This window comes from Panthera tigris, chromosome A2, assembly GCF_018350195.1.
Source record: "Panthera tigris isolate Pti1 chromosome A2, P.tigris_Pti1_mat1.1, whole genome shotgun sequence".
Taxonomy (NCBI): domain Eukaryota; kingdom Metazoa; phylum Chordata; class Mammalia; order Carnivora; family Felidae; genus Panthera; species Panthera tigris.
Genome location: NC_056661.1, coordinates 116,434,718 through 116,455,464, shown reverse-complemented (window position 1 = coordinate 116,455,464; position 20,747 = coordinate 116,434,718). Strand labels below are relative to the sequence as shown.

The 20,747-nt window shown below is 42.5% G+C and overlaps 1 long non-coding RNA gene across 1 annotated transcript; it reads right to left on the bottom strand.

The window, feature by feature from the left end:
- Nucleotides 1-17,169: 17,169 nt before the first annotated feature.
- Nucleotides 17,170-19,317, bottom strand: LOC122236445. Its single transcript, XR_006214505.1, has 4 exons — nucleotides 19,259-19,317; nucleotides 18,521-18,614; nucleotides 17,691-17,734; nucleotides 17,170-17,321 (listed from the first exon to the last, which is right to left on the bottom strand). It is a non-coding gene; the product is annotated as an uncharacterized LOC122236445 (long non-coding RNA).
- Nucleotides 19,318-20,747: the final 1,430 nt, after the last annotated feature.

Genomic DNA, 20,747 nt, shown 5'->3' with positions numbered 1-20,747 from the left:
TAATTAAGCACTGAAAATGGATCAATGCGATCCCTTCCTGCATACGAGTACCTTTTGCTTTTTGCCCCTTTTCAAATCCTATTTTTAAAAAATAAACACACACTTCAGCTTTAGTCATGCATGTCCCAACCTGGGATGCTGGCTAAAGATGTTACTTTTTCTGGGAAAAAAAGAAAAAACAAGAAATCAGCTCACAAGAAGCACAGAACCCCGTGAAGTAAAATAACATTGGCTTTGGGTTCCCATTTTGTTTTTATTTTTGTCATCTTTTAACTTTGGAAAGGCAGAAGAGTTGTCTCTGCTCAAAAGATTGTATATTTATGGATAATAAAGGAAGGGTGAAGGATCCTGGGGCGTTTGGGGGACGATTAATTTTCATTTCCCAATACAAGATGAAGATGGAAATTTTACGATCTTCTTGATTGTGTTTACTCCATGTAACAATGGCATCACAGACAACATTTAGGTTACTCTAAAGATACCGTTATCCACCGAAGGTCTTAAAAAATAGAGCACTATTGGGGGGCCTGGATGGCACAGCTGGTTAAGCGTTCGCCTCTTGATCTCGGCTCAGATCGTGATCTCGCAGTTTGTGAGTTCCAGCCCCTCATCAGGCTGTGAGCTGATGGCTCAGGGCCTACTTGGGGTTCTCTCTCTCTGCTCTTCTCCCGCTTATGCTCACTCTCTTTCAAGGTAAATAAATAAACTTAAAAAAATTAAAACAAAAAATTAAAAATTAAAAAAAAACACAGCAGTATTTTCTCATGGGATGAACTTCAGTGTTAAATATATTGATTATGCCTTCTAGGCCAGAGACGGCCCTCCTCCCCCTCCCATGCCCATCACTGAACTCCTCCCACCCCACACGACCCAGTGAGATTTACCCTTGTGGGTGTCATAGCTGACATTCCCCAGCAGCCATTAAAGGAGGACAGACCTAGACCCTTCTTGAACTGGAAATTAGTGTGTTTCTCAGAGGAACCGATACCTACTTCCTGGTCCACCCTAGAGAGTGTGCCCTTCCTCCTGCCTTCTGGATCCCATCCCCTCTTCCTGTAAATCACCCTGAGCCCAGAGAAATGTAGGAGGAGTGGGTCAGACCCAGGTGTCCTGAATCATTAAGCACACTGGCTCCTCCAGGGGCTGGCCAGACTCTCTGAGCTTTGACAGCAGTGAAATGTGACAAGAAAGTAAATATCCTAGTGCCCCAGTTATCCAGAGGTCAGGCGTCCCTCAACCTCTACCTTCTGGAACTAAGTTGTGAAGCAGGAAGGAAGCAAAGCAGGCTCGAAGCAGCGGAAACAACCAGTCACAAAGCAATGCACTTTAACTATGTCTAATTGACTCTTAATTAACACACACTCCTAACAAGCCCATTTATGTAGACTCCCAGCCCACAACAAATTAAAAGCAGAAAAGTAGAGGGGGGACGAGGAAGGAGGGAAGAGAGATTAGCAGTGATCACACTGAAGGCAGTAAGGAATGATGGCAAACAGCCTGACATCAAAGGAAGAGATAAAAACAAGCCCCTGAGAAACAGTCCCAGAATTAGCAAAATCAGCAATCCACAGCCATTTATATCGGGTCAAACAGCACAGCACATCTGTTACCGAACACATAGTTCCTGCTCTAAAAGCTGTGACAACCTGCCTGAAGGAGGGATCCCAGCGCTGAGAACACAGGAACCGTGGCCAGGTCTCCCCCTTCCACTCCCGCAGCCCCTAGAGGGCTCAGGGATCTCCTGGGGAGCCTGTTGTAAACTCAGAGCCTGGAGCCTGGGCCCTGCCCCCGGAGATTGTGATCAAAAACGTCCAGCTCCTCAGGCCAGCGTTTTCACGAGGCCTCTCCCACTGGGATGGTGACTCAGAATTACACTTTCAAAAACAGTGCTGACTCCTTCACCAAATTGGGATATGGTTTAGGCAAGTCAATTATTGCTCTGGGTCTTGCTGCTTCCGCAAAAGAAAAAAATCTAGTATATCACCTCTTAATTCCCTTACAGGCCAACCCGCTAACAGCATATACTAGTTTTATGATTAACTCCCAGGCAGCTGCTGACTAGCCAAGGAAGTGTTCATGATGACAACAGACTGACTCCTTTTTAAAAAAGGAGGCCTAGTGAGGCACATTCCATCAGTGTCTCCCACCTTTCTTAATTGCAACACCCTGTCAGTAAAAATCTGGGGGGCACTCACTTTCAGTAGATATATATTTTAATCTGTGCACGTGCTGCTAAACTAATATTTATACCATAAAACATACACAAGATAACAAATTAGAGGTTCTGCTATTTTCTTCACATACATCACTCTGAAGACCATTGAGATAAATTTTAGGACAAATTCTATTCAACATCCAGAAGAATATGAGCGATTTTGAGGGCACACGTTGTTTTGCTTGTCATTGGGGTCTCAGGGCCTAGCATGATTCCTAGCTCATGGTTTAGGAGTGGTTATGAATGAATGAATAGAAAGTAGGAAGGGAGGGAGGGAAGAAGGGAGGCAAGGAAGGAAAGGAAAGGAAAGGGGAAAGGAAAGAAAAGAAAAGAAAGGAGAGGAAAGGAAAGAAAAGGAAGGAAGAGAAAGAAAGAAAGAAAGAAAGAAAGAAAGAAAGAAAGAAAGAAAAAGGAAGGAAGAAAGAAAGAAAGAAAGAAAGAGAAAGAAAGGAAGGAAGGAAGAAAGGAAGGAAGGAAGAAAGAAAGACTTTGAAGTGATGAAGCCTCAGTTATCAGGAGTCTCCGTGTATATGGAATATCTTTTTCTTCCATGGTCGTCAGCAATGTGACTGAATATGGAAAATAAAGAGTGAAGTTGAGAAGTATCATTCATATTTGAGGAAACTGCCTGTTAGAATTTAGGGAGTATGATCAATATTTATGAAGCTCAGAAAGCCCTCTCCGGGGCAGAATGACTCACAGTTCATGAAAAGGTAAAAGCGTTGGTTGTTCTGTAGCAGGTATGTATCAAATACCATATGTGTCCAAGACGGGGTTCGTGTGTGTGTGTGTGTGTGTGTGTGTGTGTGTGTGTTGCAGACGTTCTTTAGGGAGAGGCAGAGCTTTCCTTTTCCAGATATATGCCGTGTTGGATGCAATTCATCTAACTTATTAACTAATTAATTAATTGTTGGGGGAAACCAAGTTGTATTCTTTTAATGTACTTTAAAAATTGATGTATACTAGATGGTTCTTTATGCAAAGACAGTTTAAATCCCATTCTTCCATAAAACATAGTGTGTGACTTATGTCATATGAAGAGTCACTTTGCAGAGCCCTACAGGTGCACACCATCAGCATTCTGCTTGCTGAAGTGACCGAGGCTGAATTACAGTCATCTGCCTGTTGGTCATTGACATGGCGATCTCCTCAGTGAGTTCTGACGATCACAGGAAACTGCTGGGTCTGTGAGAAAGAATTATCTTGGGGAGGAGAGAGAAGACCCATCTTTGAAGAAATGGAAAAGGTGATATATACCTAGTGGACTTAGTCCAGTGCTTCTCAAACTTTCTGGTCTTACGACTCCAAATTATTGATGACCTGAGAGAGCTTACATTTATAAATATTAACTATATTAGAAATTAAAATAGGGATGCCCAGGTGGCTCAGTCGGTTAAGCGTCTGACTTCGGCTCAGGTCATGATCTCAGGGTTCATGGATTCAAGCCCCGCGTCAGGCTCTGTGCTGACAGCTCAGAGCCTGGAGCCTGCTTCGGATTCTGTGTCTCCCTCTCTCTCTCTGCCCCTCCCCCGCTCACGCTCTGTCTCTCACTGTCTCAAAAATGAATAAATGTTAAAAAAAATTTTTTTTAAGAAATTAAAATGGATCTTTAAAATACAAGAATACAAGAAATACAAGAAATCCTCACGTCACGTAGCTTCTAGAACACTACAGTGTAAACTCTTAAGAGAACAAAAGTGAAAAAAGCAAATAACATTTCAGTATTATTATGAAAATAGTTTTAACTGGATGAACCTACTGGAAAGGTCTCAAGAACCCCCAGAGGTCCCTGGACTACACTTTAGGAACCACTGACTCAGCCCATTGCATAGCAAAAGCCCGAGGCATGCACACTCTTGGAAGAAGCTGTCAACCAAGATGTAAGAGTGACATCTGGCTGGTGAAGACTGAGGAATTTCTTTGGGATGGAGGCTCCGTTGGTGGCAGCTGGTGGCCCACCAAACTGTGGCAAAGCACGTACCGTGGTGTGCTGGATGTGAAGGATACGGTATTTATAAGAATGACCTTTTCACCTCTGAAATATTTGGAGCTGTTGACCTTCTCTTCTTGACATGATCCTGGACACGGTGACCCATGTTCCTGTGAATTCTTTGCGGTGACCACCTCTGGAAATCATTAGCTCCTGGGTGTGGGTGAAGAATGCCTGGGGGTGGTTCTTCTAGGGCTCAGTCCCCGAGTTCCCTAGCAGTATGCTTCTGAACTGAGATCTTTCCATTTCGGCAGGAATTTTCTGCTGTGTCAGAAACAGGGTAGAAGAAGTACTTATTCTCTTGGGCAAATAGTTAGTGCTTTGTTATTTAAATTGTAACTATCCACAGGCACAAGTATTTGTTGAATGAATGAAATATGAAGCAGGAAATCAACTGAATGTATTAACCATGGTCTTGGAAGGGCATTATCTCTTTCTGGGGCAAAACGGAGGCACAATCTTCTCTCTTGATAGAGAGGTTGGTCATTTGGACATGGGTCAGGGTTTGTCACAGTGTAAAATAGTGAGACTTCTTGTTCAGAAAGCAAGAAAAAAGGGGCATTAAAAGTACTAAAACAGAAAATATTTTCTTTTCTTCACAGTCTCTTTCTTAACTTGTCATGGTCTTTTTTTATTTGCTGTCTGATGTCATTTTAAGTAAACAAAAGTTAAAATTTTAAATTATTAGCATGAATTATACCATTCATCTTTATAGCGTGGAATGCCAGTTTTCAATGCGGATAGAAGAGCACTTAACTTGTCTTCGAAATCACTGAAATTATACAATTTGTTTTTCATAGTGCGTACATGCATATGAATTTAATTCTTACCAGAGCAGTGGAAACACTTCATGAAACTAACCCCATTGTTTTTATTTCACTTCTTGAAGTGTGCGCATTCTACTGCACTCTGGAAGCAGATGGCTTCCATAACATGCTTACCTTGTGCTCAGTTTGAGTCTCGCTAAACTCCAACACATGCTGGGTCCGCTGGAATGCTGTGCCCGTGAGGCATTGCCAAAGCTGTATGTGAATAGGGGAGCAAGGAACGGGGGACACCCATGCTGTGCACGTCTCCTCCACTCACGTGCAGACTCCCTTGTCCCATTGCACCTCACAAGTTCAAGGATAAGAATTTTACGAATGTTAAGATGCTGATATCTGTGATTTAACCAAGCAAGGGACCCTTCCGAGCATGGGCCCTGCTTGACGACACAGGTCACTTGGCCACCGGGCTGACCTGACTTGGGGCGATGGTCCCGTGCTGAGAATGGGGGCTCATTTCGGCTGTAGACCTGCTCTTGGGTTTCAGTGTGTGCACAGCTGTCACTAGGGTAGGATGCCCAGCATCCCACAGGATAGTACTCTTCCCACCGGGCCAGAAAGGTTGAATAGCAGCAGAGGGAACTGAAGATGGTCTCTTGGGGTGTATGAAGAAAACAATTGAATTTATTTTTCTATGAACTTTTTAATGTCATTCTTTAAAAATTTCTGTGTCGTGTGTTTGTATTTTCAGAACGCACAAAAGATATCAACAGAGCATTATATGTAGATAATCTATAAATCTATATTGGTGTTTGTGCTAAAAAATGTTTTACTGAGAGGAATGCCTGAAAAACCAGTTAAAGGGCACCATCCCAGAAGATAGCATAAACAATGAGTCAAGGGGGAGAGTCTAGGGGCTGAGGAGAAGCCCATTTTGATTATTTGGCAATGGCTTCCTAAAGTGGGTCAGTCCATACCCCCACCCCACCTTCCCATGGTAGGGGATGATAAGGCCCAGATGAGTTCCAGCCAGACAGGTGGGACCTGAGTTGGTGTGAGCCTCTTGACCTATAAGGGGAGAGTCCAAGTTGTATCTATGGAGGAGAGCCTAGGATGAAGCCAGGGGCATCACTGGCTCCTGTCAGATGTCCACAAATAAGAGAGACTGAAAATGTAAGTCAGAACAAGAGAAGCCAGGTCAGTAATAATAACTTACGGAGTTACATGACATTGAACTCACTATGAGGCAGCTCTTCTTCTTCCCATTTCGCAGATGACGGAATGGGCAGCCAGACAGTGAAGTGATTTGCTGAGGGTCACAGAGCTAGCGATGACCAGGTATGTCTCTTTCCCTGCCCACCTGTAGACTGCAGCAGGCTGAGCAGAAATACCTCCATGAGGCAGGAACTAATATTGTTACCATCCTCGTTTTATAGATGAGGAACCCAAGGTTCCGAAGAACGTGGCAGTGACCAGATCTTGTTCTGGACAAAGTTGGTCGTGTGGTCCATGGCGGGATCAGCTTGGGGCAAAGTCTGGATGCCAATTCCCATGGCTGAGATGATGGCCAACATCCTGTTCAGAGTGAGCTCAGTTGCCTCAAGGGTTGGAGGATTCTAAGGGAGGAAACAGTAACCCCTGGTTTTAGAAATGGGTGGACACAGTCTTCAGCCGCGGGACTAGAAATTATAAATTCCATTTACTTAATCTTTCAAAGCAAGCTCAAGGGCATTAAGAATCACTTTACAATGATCTCTTTGGTATTTATGATATCCCTAAAAGGTAACAAAGCTGCTTTATCTCATATTTACATCCAAGCAGAGCTAGGGAGCAGGGGACAAGGCCTTCCCACTGTGATTGAGAGAGATGCTGTCCGGGCTCCAAATCCCCCCGCCGGTCTGACACGAGGCTGCGTATAAGGCAGCTTCTCACTGTCCTTCCATTTCTCGTTTTACCTCATTTGGTTAAACCGCACAAGCTCAGTGCTTGGAACTTCCGTTTTCTTATCTTGAACATCATGTGCTGTTCCAGCTCCAGCCAGCCACCCAGGAAGGAAGCATCCTGTTCCTTTTAAACAGAGGGCCCAGCTGGCCACATGGCCACGCTGTTGACAAGCTCTGTAAGTAACATTATCTCCATTGCCTTGAAAAGATCTATCAGAACTGGAAAGCGCACAGAGTTGGAGTTTAATAGTTATTTCTGGTCTGCTTATCTCACAATCAAATATGAAAAAGAAAACCAGAGGCATGAGAGGGAGGGTAAGGACAAAGGGGGCAAAGAGACAGAGAGAGAGAGAGAGAAAGAGAGAAAGAGAGAGAGAGAGAAGAAAGAATCAAGCACGGGCCTCTTTTCTTATCCATTTTCAGTTTTCCTAACCCTAGTCCTGACTGAACAAATTAATACATCAGGTCTCTATCTATGGTCACACTTGTTGGGAACCTGAACCGTGTTGATATTTTATTGTGGTCAACTCGTTGTTCAAACTGTTCTTATATGCTGATCATTTTTAGTATTACTTGAAAATATGTTCTTTTTTTTTTCTCTTTTCATTTTTAACGTTGCTAACTTGGTTAAGTATTTTGTTAAATGTGGAGATGTTGCAGTACATGCCCTCCTTTGGGCTGGAAAAAAAAAAAGGAAATTTTCATGGCAAGTTTTTAATCCTCTATTTTTATTTTCCTGAGGTTTCTGGTTTCTCAGAATCTATGCTTTAAACAAGCTACTTCCTTTTGATTTACACTGCAGAGAATTTTGAGAAGTTCTAACTTAAATGGGTAAAAAGCATTTCAAGTGGTGCAAAAATAGTTAAAAATGTGACATGGAAAAATGCCTGAATCTATTTTACTTAAAAAGTTATGTCAGGAATTAAACTGTGAATTGGGTAGAAAAGACTTCACGCCTGTTTCTTTCTACTGGAAGAAATTTTAAAGTATCCATTGAATTCTAGACGATGAGGGTCACGGGAAGTTCACGGGCGATCTAAAACAGCACGCGTGCCTACTCATTTTGGCATCTGAGTTATTTGCACAGGTACAGAGCATGATGTTTCAAATAACAGTTTTACTCAGAAAACTTGATTCTGTGCAACTGGAAAGCTGTCTAGCTTAGTTAGCTCTTCCTCAACCTGTTGGGCTCTATTCCTCTCCCCAACCTAGAGATGGGTTTATTTCTGCTGCTGACCTTCAGCACCTGCTTGCTTAGAATTCCTCTCTCTTTCTCTCCCTTGCTCTCCTATCGTGTCTCTTTGGTCTCCCGTGGCCAGTCTCTGAGATGGGGATGAATGTTCCAGCAAGAATAGTAGCTGGTACTTCCTGAGGGTTTTCCCGGAGGTTTTCGATTTACCTTGACCTAAGCTCTTCAGGTATACTATAGCATCGAATCTTCACAAGCATGATCTTGTGAAGTAGTTCGGTGAATACCCCCATTTCAAGGTTGGGAAAACTGAGACACAGAAGTTATCAACTGGTGAAAGGTGTGGCAGGATTTCAGCCTGGGTGGTCTCCTTCCGAAGCACGTGCTCATGACCAAATATTACACCCACCCTGGTCCCCTGGCATGAAAAGAGAAGGGAATATAATTGTTGAGGGGGGGGAGTAATGAAGGAGGGCATAATGAAGGCTTGTGGGCTGGAAATGATCTGTTTCTTGATCCAGATGCTGGATTTGTCGAACAGAATATTTACGCACTTATATGTGTATGCATTACACTTCTCTTGTATAAAATAGAAAAGAGGAAATGGACACGAAGAATTAAGGTATATGTATATCACCAATGGCAAATTGAATGCAGACTTGCCACTAGGTAACTTTGGAGTAATGACTTGATCTCTGTCTGGGTCTCAGTTTACTCATTTGCAAAACGGGATAGATCATTCCTAATTCACAGGGTAGGATGAAATGGTGTCCTTTCTATACCGATTCAGCAGTGAAGGTAATCATGGTGTCCCATCTGGTTCAGAGAAGGGAATATTGGGCTTCACAGCTAGTAACTAGGGTCCTTCTTCCCAAATAAATAAAGTATAGGAACTCAAAATCCAGATCAGGCGTGTTTCTTCTCCAGGTGAAGAGCTCTTCTTTTCACAACAAATTGTATGACCAGATCCAAGGTCAGCCAGCCTGACACTAATAAATTCACTGGCTACCCCTGTTCAGGAGGTGCAGACTTTGGAAAGCATACATTTTCCTGTCTATGGTGTAAATCTTGTGTTCCAGAAGTAAACAGCTCAAATGAAAATGAATAGATCTATGTTATTTCCTAGCATTTGCGACAAAGGCCAAATTCCAAGGAGAAGCAAGCAGGGAAAGAAAACAGTTAAATTTCTTGGGCAATATGACTGTTCCTGTATCTGCCCATCGGCTTGATGTGTTTCAAACCTGTGATATCTGAGATCTTTGTTTCCTGCTTTTGTATTCTCCATCACATGGAGCTAGCCTGCAAGCACTTCTGAGATGCCCACTGTGTATACCCTTCACCGTGCCCTTCCACGCCCGACGTCCTGCCCATTCTCATTTCACCAACGGTCAGCACTGCTTGCCACAATCCTGTCAAAGCAGACAAATTAAACATGCCAGGTGACATATGGAAGAAAAGACTTTCTGATTTACTATGGAACTGTTTATGGATAAGAGTTATTTCTCTTGGCCTGGTACCTGTTCTCAAGGCTTGATCACATTTCAAGGCACTGCTGCCATTTACTCGAATTATTCCGGGTCCTCAGATGTTTGCGTGCACATGGCTGTCTGGGTGCGTGCGCATCTGAACATGGTCCAAATCCTGCAGCGAGGTTGTTGATTGCAAAGTGCAAATGAAGGGAAATTTAAGTCTTCCTCCAGTCCTCACTTCCCCCACGTGGTGATTTTAAGCATCGGGAGGGCTGTCTCGGTAGGGAAAAGGACTTAGGGTCACATCTCAATGAAAAAATAAATAAATCTTTAATTTAGCGTGGACAAGTTTGAGAACATTGTATTTGTTTGGAGATGCGTAGAGAAAGCTCTGTTTCCTCCCCCGATTTTTGTTTGCAAATAGGATGCTGTCGTGTCTATTTCTTGTGGTGTCGTTCTTTATAAGAAAGAAAACCCTAGCGGTATGGGAAGGTCAGAGTGGGGGTGATCGTTCTCCCTCTAGCTTTTCAGATGTCACAACCAGATGAAAGATAATTTAAGAAGCCCAGCACTGGGTGATGGGTCTTGCAGAACTGCTTGCCTGTTGGACCTGGAAGAAAGCTTATCCCCAGCAAGGTAATTTACGACAGAAGACAAGCTCAGCTCCCTGCAGGCAGCACCACCAAAGTCCTCTGAAAAACTCCTGCTTTATTGGAGAGAGCTGTAAGGCTGAAGACAGGATGACTTATGGCTTTCCAGTGGCTTTCCCCTTTCTCCTCTTCCTTGTTGTGATTGTTATTTATTATTTGTGGGCAGGGATGAGAGGGTTCACTTTGCCAACTTTTGAACCCTCTCTAAATTCATGGCTTTGAGTTTTGAACCGTCCCTGAACCTTCCTGCATTTGAGTTCCCTGCATTCTGCAGCTTCCTGATGTGGACAGAGAAAGACCCTAGAAGGGTTTATTTTAAAAGGTGGAAACAATTCCTTAAACATCAAATAGCTCTTTTTTTTTTTAAAGCAGCCCATTTTGATGAGTCAAGTGTAAATGAATTGAAAGCATATGCTCCAGATCTTCCCCCACTTTATGCAGCAAGTTCATGGCTGAATTGCTAATAGGGCTTCACTGGATTCAGAGTTGAGATGAAATAACGGGGCAGGGGATGGGCCCAGACACATTAGTTCTCGTGGTTTCTACTGCTTTGTTTCTTATTTAATATAAAATGGGCTCTAGTTGAGCTCTGAAAGCTGGAGAGAAGGGGAGGAGACATTTATAAGTAGCATTTTGCCAAGTAAGAGATCTGTATTAGGAAATAGTGCATTTTGGCGAAGGATTTAAATTCTTGGTTTAATGACTGTAACATTAGGAGGCAGAAAGAACTTTGAAACCCGGGCCGTCTAACTCTCCACTCGGTTGAAGCCCTTCTCATCACCTTCACGCCTGCAGCTAACTTGGCGCTTCCTTCCCACCCTTCAAGTCCTGTCCTTAAGAACCCTGAGAGGTTATTTGGGTCTAGTGCTTTCTATGGCCAATTGCCTTCAATGTGTCTTTTTGAAAATGTGCCCTGCAAATGCTGACAGCTCTAGCAAGGCAGCCTGGGGTAACGTGGAGGACAGCCTAAGAAATCCTGCTCCTCCTGTGGTCCCCGTGTTCAGGGGTGCCCAATGCCAGCCTCACACTGGCGTGGCGGCATAGCTTTTGGGAATCAGGGAGTAAGAAATGTGTGCCAAATGCATATCCTGGCACCTGGACAACAAATGCTCATCGGATGCCTACAGGATGACTCCCTATAACGTGTGTTCGGGACAGAGTGGCCCCGAGGCCCCAAACCAGACAGAGCCACACAGGGCATGTTGACTTTTGCCGCTCACATTCTCCATACGTGCTTGGGAAAAACACTTGCCACGTTCTATGTGTCGGCTGCGTTTCCCCACCTGGCAGAGACGGGCTCGCCTTTGGCCACCCACGTTGCAGGGTGGATGTGGAGTGAACGAGAAGTCCCACAGAGAGCTTAGGGATCCCTGGTTTAAAGTCAAGCACCCATACAAAGTACCAGGCACTAGTAAAGCCTACTTTTGGCATCAGAGCTGGACGCTCAGGGGAAAAGTGGGTACGTTTTGCATGCCGTTAGCAAGCAGCTCAAAACATGCTTTCTAACTTCTTTGTGGAGAGGAAAACACAGTTGTTACAAGTTACTCTGTGATGACAGAACACGCTGAAAAGGAACCGCTAAGAAAACCCATTCGTCCCGCCTGGGCCCTGGGTCCCGTGGCCAGCTGGGATTATCTAAAGTGGGCGTCCTTAGAGAAAGCAGGAATTCTCTTCCACCACAGACTGTTGAAACCTCCCCATTCAACTGTTTTAAAAGCTGCAGAGAATTAAAAATAGAAGCTTTTTGGAAGGAGGAGGGGGTCCTATGGGGGCACTTTGTTTGCTTTGGTTTCTATCTCTCTCCCTGGAATGCACTGGAAACCTGGAGGAGCCAGCACTCCAAGAAGGCTCTGCAGAGAAACGAAACCCCCTCATGCCGGGATGAAGGGTGAGGAGCCCTTTCTGGGTTCTGGTTTTATCATCATTTCTGTTTAGAGTAGGAAAGCAATAGCCCCCTTCTTAAATTCAGCTCATGTCTCTTCTGAACGGTGCTCCTCCTTATTCAAACATTATATGGCCTAGAGCTTCAATAGGTCACTATTAAACAGCTAATGGTAAATACAGACAAACACTGCCAGTTGAATGGATGACTGTCCCCCAGGTGGTAAAAGTGCCATTCACGCATAGGATGTGATGATTACAAATGGCAGCCACCACAGTCAAAATAGTTGATTGGGTGGGTGTGGGGGGTGCACAGAAGGACTTGCGTTTCGAGGAGGGGCATTGTATGAGAGGAGGGGGAGGGGATTGAAAGGCAATCTGTAGGCCACTGGGCACTGATTTTAGTCCCTGGGGTCCTAAGAAAATGGGAAGAAGGTCTTAGGTTTTGGGTTTTAGGGTAGCCTTTGACTTTTCTCTCTCTCCCTGTTTCTCCCCCTCTCTGTCTCTGTTTCTGCCTCTCTCTCTCTCTCTCTCTTTCTCTTACACACACACACACACACACACACACACAGCGCTATGGCTTATTCTCCTGGCTCAAGTTACATAAAACACCAGAACTATACTAGGAAAGGAAGAATTCCAAGTGTTACTCCAGAACAATCTGAAATAAAGTTTTTTTATGAGGGATCCCAGTGGGTTGTCTGACCCCCGGACTTTCATTCTTTTCTCAGAAACCCCTGTGGGGAGAAGTCCCAATAAAAAGCAGTAAATAAATATAGCGATTTGGAACATGTTGGTTTAAAGAGGGAGGTTCCCCACACCAGCCCCGCTGTGGCCCCACAGAGAAGTAGGGGCTCACTTCTATTTCCTTCTTGCTCCCACCCACCTGGCACAGATGCAGTTCTGGGGAGGTGGTGGGCGTGCTGTGGAGATGGGCCTTTCCCCCTTCCAGAGGAAGAACTCTGAATGGGATCTGTTTGTGCCCAGTTAAGTTCTATACAATATACGAGATGCTGAGGTGGATATACCTTAGTGACTCCCTTGCAAAGAAGAAAAATGTCTCCTGTCTTTCTTCAGTGGAAGAGGGATTATGAGAAATGTCCCTCCTCTCTTTGTCTCACAAGGGTGATATGAAAATAAAAAAGTTAATGTTTTTGACGGGCGCTGTCTCACTCAGGTGACAAGCAAAGCAGTATTATGTTTATTATTATGGTTATCGCCGTGTCCCCGAGTACACGTTGCTCTCTCTCTCTCTCTCTCTCTCACATCACAAGGGTGAGTATGGTCTCCCCGGGAAAAGACAACAGTACAGACTGCTAATGAGAAAATTCATGGGGCCACACCAGACAGCTACTTCAAATTACAGTTTCCCTGGGCACTGATCACACTTCGTTCCAAAACGAGGAAATCTGGGAACCCGGCTACTTTGAAAATAATGATATGGACGCAGAAAGGGCTGAGACAGAGCTAAGTGTTTTAATTACTATTTTGAAAAATGCAAAACCTAGCCAGCTCATGAATGTTTGATTTATACAGACCTGCGCTGTCTGGTCACCACTGGCACATGTAGCTAGTAAAACATTTGAAATGTGGCTAGTTTGAATTAAGATGTGTTAGGGGAGCCTGGGTGGCTCAGTCGGTTAAGCGGCTGACTTTGGCTCAGGTCATGATCTCGCGGTCCGTGAGTTCGAGCACCGCGTCGGGCTCTGTGCTGACAGCTCAGAGCCTGGAGCCTGTTTCAGATTCTGTGTCTCCCTCTCTCTGACCCTCCCCCGTTCAGGCTTTGTCTCTCTCTGTCTCAAAAATAAATAAAACGTTAAAAAAAATTGAATTAAGATGTGTTATAAGGGTAAAATATACACTGGCTTTTGAAGGCTTGTAACCAAAAAAAAAAAAAAAAAGAATGTAAATTACCTTATTAATTCTTTTATATGTTATATGTTGAAGTGAAATGACTGCATACATTTATTAATCATTTTACTAAAATTAATTGTAATTATTTCTTTTTCTTTTTCTTCCCTAAATTTAGTGTATGGTGGCCCTCCCCTGTAGTGGCTACCAGGAAATTTAAAATGACATGCGTGACTGAATTTGTGGCTTGCATTATATTTCTGTTGGGAAACCCTAGTATGGACTTTATTAATAGACAGTGGGGGGGCTGCTATCTGGAATTCAGTATTTCTTCCCCAATTCACAGTATCAGGATATGATTGACCTGAAAGGACTCTGTGGTGATACACAGGGTCAGGAAAAATTGAGAAACACTTCGTGATAGATGGAAGAGAAGTTACTGAGTGTGATGCATTCGTGTAGTTATCTCCACTTTTCATTGTTTATCCAGCTGTTTTATAATTCTGCAAGTTGTAGAAAGCTGATAATAATGAAAATAATTCTTATCTATAGAAATGCAAATTACTTGTGTCTAGTAGAATGTAATTGATCATTGCTCTCTGGATAGACCCTTTTGCCCTTCTATGCAAATTCATCTCAGCATTCCTTAGTGCCCATACATGTGCAATTCCTTGAATTTTGACCCAGTGGCAACATCTTACTTGTTTCCTCACGAATTAATGAGTTAAAAAAAAAAATCTTTGACACAAGTTCATTTTGTATTTGTATGAGAGTCATGATTTTATCTTTTAAAATAATCCTAGAGGATTTAGGAATTCATAGCCATCGAGATTAACACTATGTCTTTCCCTCCTCCCTTAACCCCTAGCCACTCCCGTGGCCCCCATGGTGGGATTACTGAAGCCCCGAGATGGGATAGACAATGAGTTTTCCTATAGAAAGTGTTTTACCTGACGGCTGCATAAACTCTATTCGTACATAAAGCAGGCTAAATTGTGGGTTATTCTGAATTTTGTGAGCCAGACAGGGAATCCTTCCAAATAATGAAAGAGTTCCAAATAATGCTTAGTTCCAAATAATGAAAGAGAAACGTAGCATACAGCATATGGGTAGGGGGTACACTGTCCTTCCTACCTCTTTTTTTTTTTTTTACCTTATTGTCATTTTTTCAACAAGAACTGGTTTCCTTCAAAGCAGGGTATGACAAGATGACTCAGGCACATCAGTGTTTATTTCACATGCCCATTTATTTCTGTGAATAGAATTGACTTTAACAAACATGAGCAAACTAAAAATATAAAATAGGTGATTTCTCACACTCCTTTCTACAAAATTTGCAAATACTACACTTAGAATATATATATTTTGTTTCTTTTCCTTATTTTTTTTAAAGAAGTTGGCTTTTATTAGCAGAAAGATCATTAAATGTTGTGGGAATTGGCCTCCAGCATTTTAAGTTTTTACAGAACACGTGAAAGTTTACTGGTCTTTCACCAGTGGAGACGCATGATTTTTATACATCTGTAATTCTGAAAGGGAAACACTCTCCCTACAAATGCAGAGCAGTCCACTTATAAATTTTATGTTTGTGGGCTATTTTCTTATATAAAGCAGCCACCTTGGAGACTCCATTTAAAATACAATTAAACAATATTCTCACCTATATAATCTGCCCATATGTAATTATTTTCTTTTTTGGTTCTTTGGTAAATAACACAGGAGGCTTTGTGGCATGAGTAAATCCCTTGACCCGGGTATTTTCAATACTATAACTTGGTGAAAATGAAAACCAAAATATGCTTTTTTATAATTTTTGGTTGTTTGAAATTAATTTTTGATGTTTAAATTGGCCGTGTGATGCTTTGATTTTATTATACTAAGAAATACTTTTAAAAATTGTTGACAAAGAAGAGTATGAATTGATGCAACTATTTACTTGAGAAAGACAACATCTTTCAAAACGTTGATGTGTTTAAATGAAAACCTTTGCTAAAATTTAAAAGGTCTTTATGTGCTTTGACATAGGTTATAAAAGTTTTGATATATCTTAACTCTTGGTAAAATGGGTAAGAGATGCTAGCATATTACAGCTCCCATCATTCTTCAAAAATATGAGAACACTATACTTAAAAATAAAACCTAGGTTTCATTTGCATGGAAAATTTGTTTCTTATGGAAGAGATTTAGTCCTAACTCATTTTCTGCAAAGAGGAATTACTATATGCTCTACTTCTTTTCTTTATCTGGGGTTTCTCTCACTGGGATGGTTCTCTAGGTTGGTTTTACTTGTTTCTTCTCTCAGAAAGATCGTTACAGCAGTGACCAACAGTAAAATAAACAGATAGATAGATGCAAAAATATAGGTCCCTTCTGGAAAACAAAGAATTGGAGAATCATTGGGGAATAGCTTTATTTTTTATTAACCTGATTACATTTAAAAAGTTAACAGAAGGGTGATGTCTTTGTCATCTGCTGTGTATTCAGGGCTAAAAAAGCTTTGGAAAAAATAATTACTATTTATCACATATGACTATACTAATGATCAATACTATTGATTACATAAATAATATCAGGAGATACAGAAGTACTTCAGTTATTTGTAATATGAAGTTCAGGCAATCCATGAAGTGCCTTTAGTTGTTGGGCAAAGTTTTGTATTTGCTTTTATCTTAGAAGACAGATCTTTATCAAAATTTCAAAAGTATCCCTGACCATCCCCCTTCCGAAAAACTTCAGAAGGCTTAGCTAGAAGGATTATAACAGCAACTGCTTGTCTCTATAACATCCAGACGAAAATGAAAACTTTTAAGATCATCTCATCACTCTATCCATACGCTTCCCAACTCAATCCAGAGATTGTAATGTGCATACTGATTTTTGGCAGTGTGTAACTTTAAAAAGATACAGTCCTTTAAATAAATAACGGGCCATCTCAGGCTCCTTTTCTCCAAACTCAGGGATCCTTTCTGTTGAGCATCATACCTGCTCATCTCCTGTCCCCAGTCTTTCCTACCTTCTCCGTGTGAATTAACCAAAGAAAACCTTGTGGTGCACCTGACCTACAGAGGTGTGGATAATTCTGACCCCATGGGTAAGCAATGCAGTACTGTGATCAATATGTGTTCATACAATAGGTCCGTGTCAGGAATAAGTTATTAAAGGAACAGTGTGTTGTTGATAAGGGGTTTTATTAATTTAGAAACTCAGGACTCCAGTATTTTTTACAATAACGTGAGCAAGAAAGTGATGAATCATTTACAATCAACCATGACGAAAGTGATATTGTCAAAGCCTATTTTTGCTGGTACTGTTCCAGAAGTTTATCCACAATTGACGCCAATTTCTCCTTCTTCAAAGTTTCCCTGTATCCTGAAATAGAGGCATAGTTTAACCTGAAGGAGAGCAGAAGTTGAAGGAAATTGCAAAGTAACATTTGAATAATGAACATCTTGCCAGGAAAATGTGTCTGATCTCCAAGGAAAGGGCGTTGGAAGAGATGCAAGATGGCGGGGCGGGGGGTGGATTTTCTCTGACACAATTTTGAGTTCTTTGACAGCAATATCTTTCTGTCTACGAAGCATATAGAAGTACGTTCAAGAAGCAAGGAAGTCCTAGAGACATGATCGGAAAGAAAACTGCAGACAAGGAAGTTGTTCAAACTAGCTCACTTCTCGTCTCGGTGTTTTCAGAGTTTTCCCCTCATCCCACACTAATGACAGGCCCTTAGGAAAGACAAACCTTTTCCAGATGCTTCGGTGAATTTACTGCCTTTTTTTTTCCTCCTACAGACAATAATAAATAACTTTCAATTAGGACTTTACATTTAAAAAGCATTTCATTTTCACAATAATCCTTCAAAGTTGTCCTAATAATTACTATTGTTATTATGCTGATTTTTATAAATAAGAATACGGAAGTTCAGACTCTTTTTGAATCATCCAAGTAATAGGTAGAGAGGCAGGAATTTTTAAATACAAACCATCCAACTTCAAATTCCCTGCTTTTCTCCCTCCTTTTGGAATGACGCTGGGGGTAGAATTAGATATTAATCTTTCAATATGTTTGCTTTTTTGAGTAAGAACTTAAAGAAATGTAATATGCCATTTAAAATACTCTTACATTTATAGACTTATACATTATTTACACTGTTTTGAAATATTTAAGAGGGGAGGAAGTATAATTCTTCACGATAAAAATAAACTACCATCATCGGGGTAGGAGTTGGTACCAACCAAAACATTGGAAGCAATGTATGGACTGCTTCCATACATTGCTGGGGGCACTTATGAAACTTTGGCGATTAGAAGTGGAACCAGCATCATGAGGACTTCTCTGTGAGTCTCCAGCGTCCCTCCAGGGGGCACTGGGGCCCTCCCCTTTTTTTCTCTCATTTTGTTCCACTCCACCCCCCCGCCCCCAGCCCATGATTGGCTATTCTATCTACAGCAAATCAAAAGAGAATGTCAGTTATCTCCCCACCATGCTGTACACTTGCTTCAGATGGCCTCACGAGATTAACTTTCAGCTAAATTCAAAGATGAAAATCAGAAAACAAAAACAAAACAAACCTTTGCAACCATCTTTATCTCAAGGACTGGGCTCCCTTTCCAACACAGAATGGCTTCTCACAGATACGGAGTTATTCTTCAACAACAGATGGGTCTGTAAGTGAAAAGAGACCTACTCATTTGTCTGGTGGCATGTGGACTTCTTCAAATGCACATGTGGCTCTGATTGTCATGGAGGGACCACACGACATTAATGCAATTTCCTCTTTAATGTGCTGCCTCTCTATCAGCCCTGATGTTTAGGCATCCACATTTAAGACAGAGGCCTCCATCAGACCAGCAGGAGTGCCGCAGAGCTTTGTGGAGCTTCGCCAAAGCAACAGGCCAGCATTTGGGAGAGGCTAGTGATGATGTGATTTCAATTTCATGCCATCTGTCCCCAGATTTCTTTTACTATGGGGCTGGTCACTGGCTTTGAAGAACAGTCAGAAGGCCAGGGCTCTGGGATGCTCTGTACGGACTTGAAAGGACAGGAGCCCCTGGGAGCCCCATGGCTGGTTGTTGCCGTGGGGAAGTGGGCAGAGACTGTCAGCTCCCATTAAGAGATGTACTTGGACATCCTAACGAAAGCAACGTCAACCTTCAACAGCTGGCTGTGTGAGAGGCTGGGCACGAGATGTCACATTGCTTCCCTGGTGACAGAGAGAACACAGGCAACCAAGGAAGGAGGGTTAAAAGACTGGCTGGTGTTCTTCTCATCAGGGAATGTTCTTTCTTCTTGGGAGAATAAAGCCTTACCACCTATTGTCCAAATGGAACCCCTCCAAGCTCCTTCTGCAGCAAGATCTCACCATTCCAATAAGAACCTAGACCAGAAACCAAAAACAAGACAAAAAAAATGGCTTTTTTTTTGGCCAATGAGTCAGAGTTGTTTTTTTTTTTTTAATGGTGGATTATTTTGCACAAGCCCTTGAATGATTATTTTCTTTGCTCCCAGGCAATCCGGATTAATCGATACAATAAAGGTCTGGAAGCCCTAAAATGTTGCTTTAATTCCCAACTCTGACACAAAAGAAGCGAAATGACTTGTAGGAGAATATGTTGGAAGATCAACAATTTCCCTATCCGCAAAATAGTGTTGGAGTGCTGCTGGGACGCTGTGCGGCATTCAAAAAAATTGTGTTCCAAATGCTAATTATTCACCAGTTGGCGTTCCAGTTCGCGTCTCTTGACATCAGTAAGTTGATTGCTAACAGGATGATGACACTGGTTTCACTTTTAAATGTGGGTTTCAAAAGTAGACATTTTCAGAGTCACCAAAGAAACAGAATGGAGACAAAACTGTAGGCAAGAATCTAGATGTCAACTCATTCATTTTGCAATGAGGAAAGCAGGGCCCAGAGAGGTTAGCGCCCTGGTCAAGGCCACAGGGAAGGTCAGTGACACGCCAGGACAAGAATGCTGGGCTTGACTTTGATCAGTACCACATTCTGTAAAGCGTCTGGCTTTCTATAGGCCTGCTTCCTGTGATGGTCCCTGGGAAGGGATTTCTCATGACATGGGTCTTCCCCGGCTCTACATGGGTGACTTGGGGGCAACGCACAAAGGCACGCTTTGCCATAGCGCCTTCCCCATCACGTACACAGCTCATTCGTCGATGACAGAATCGCCCGCGTCTCCTATCAGTCGCTGAAGTCTTGGAGGCATGAAAATAAACACAGCCTGACAACTCTGTTCCCGTGTTATGACCTGTTCACCTCCCTGCCACTTCCAACTTCGCTTCTCCCTGAGTAGCCTCCACGTTATTTAAGTCAGCAGGACTTCCAGACATCAGGCAGCGGGCGCAGAGGCTGCGAGAAGGAGTGGCTGTGAGGCCGCCGTGCGTGGGTCTGAGCTCTTTAAACTCCAGGTTATGACTGCCTCGGGAGGGGCCGAGGCCGCTCTGAAGGTGGCTTTTCGTCTCAAAATTTTCAAATTTCTTTCCTTTTTCTTAACCACATCATGTCCTGGAATTGCTAAGGTTCTCACTCCGGTAGAAAAAATTTTAAAGTATACTCAGGAGCCTCCTTTATTCTGGAATGTGCCAACGGGCAACTTTAATAAAAGCCTGGATAGCCCCTTAAAAAAATAGAAAATAAATGCAACTTACACTTTACTGTGAATGACACTAACAGTCCTACCTCAGACTCATTGAAAAATGCCCAATTTGTACATGGACATTCATGGCTGCATTTTTTCACAGTGGCCTGAAAAGAGATGTAACCCAAATAAATGTGTCAACTCACGT